The sequence below is a fragment of the Puntigrus tetrazona genome, chromosome 21, assembly GCF_018831695.1.
Source record: "Puntigrus tetrazona isolate hp1 chromosome 21, ASM1883169v1, whole genome shotgun sequence".
Taxonomy (NCBI): domain Eukaryota; kingdom Metazoa; phylum Chordata; class Actinopteri; order Cypriniformes; family Cyprinidae; genus Puntigrus; species Puntigrus tetrazona.
This window is the reverse complement of record NC_056719.1, coordinates 6,036,850-6,038,379: the sequence shown is the minus strand read 5'-3', so window position 1 is coordinate 6,038,379 and position 1,530 is coordinate 6,036,850.

Here is a 1,530-nt window from a genome sequence, read left to right as displayed (position 1 = left end):
ATATATACACAGAATATACAGTTTAAAGATGCAAAGAAATATGAATATTTTGGTGATGGTTTTGGTCTCACAATTACGAAAGCAGCAAAAATATCCATTTTAATAGAACACAATTAAATACCGTAGTAATATTGTTTAGAAATCATACATATGTTTATTTGAATAAATTTGTCAAAAATGTATTTTTTTTCTGCTACCATGTTATTGTGCAAGTTTGCTATTACAAAAGCAACAAAAATACCTGCTTAGAAATTAACTGTAAATCCCAAATGACATCCCAAAACAATGCAGCGATGCATAACTGTGCAGAATACAATAAACAATATGGGCCTGTTATAAATGGGGTGTACGGACCCCCGACCTACTTTAAGACAATGAGAATCAGATTTATTCATCCTGAATCTACTCTGCTTTAATCTGTAATTATTGCAGATTAATTCTAAGCAACATTGATCAAAAAATATGCACGCAGAAAGATGTATTCAGAAAGAACACAGTAAAAAAAAAGTACACAAACCAGAGCAACGGAAGAAAGACAGAAAGAGAAAGAGCTCGCAAATGTATTTATACGTACTGCTCTTTGGGGAAGGTGTATGAGGAGATAGGGCCGGGGGCTGTGGGGTACGTGAATATGGCGTTCTGGTTACCATGCTGAGTGTAGGGGTTTTGGGGCAGGAAGGTCAGAGGAGGTTGAATGGGTGGAGAGTGTTGCTCCAGATAATCCTCTTTGTTACACGCCAAACGGTAACTCACGTAGTCTGCCGTGTTTGGGAGCTCATCGTAGAACCTCCCGGGGCTCTGTGGGAACAAAGATACAAGGTCAGATAGAGAGAACGAAGTGGGAGAGAATGAGGGCTGTGCATATTTAATGAGCGCGCTCCGGCGCACGGCTGACACTGTCACCCTGATATTACGCATGCTGGTGCTGACACAATCAAGTTCGGACCTTTTTTACAATTCAGAATACATAAATGTTTCAAAAGTAGCAAAGTTCAAGGAAGTTATACGGAGTTATGCTAAAACATACTCTGTCATAATTAACTATTAGGGAGAAGGTAAGAGAGTGTTCGTTCTCTTCTCCAGTAGGAGGCGCTCTTGGCTCACTGTGTCTATGAGGCCAGAGGCGAGTCAGGTTTATCATTAAAGCCTCAGTACTTCTATTCAGGTCGGTAGTCAGACCATGGTGCATTAGTGCATCTTTTCATCTGATAAAATGGACAGAGCCCTCAATGGTGTTTCTGTGGGTTTACTGAGTGCTCTCTTACCTGGAAGTCATCAGCTGTCTTCTTTTTAGACGAGGAAGGCTTTTTGTGGGCAGGAGAAGAACTATCTCTGCAACAATAGAGAGGGAGAGATAGAGGGTCTTAACTACAACAATGCCATAAAAGAACTACAGGCTAGTTTCATTTTAGATTTTAGGTTGTTTTTTTTTTACTATTTTACTAAAACCAGACCATATCATTGAAAAAAACAACAAAACTACAAGGTTGGTTATAACTAATAGTTATATTATTTTAAATATTGAATATT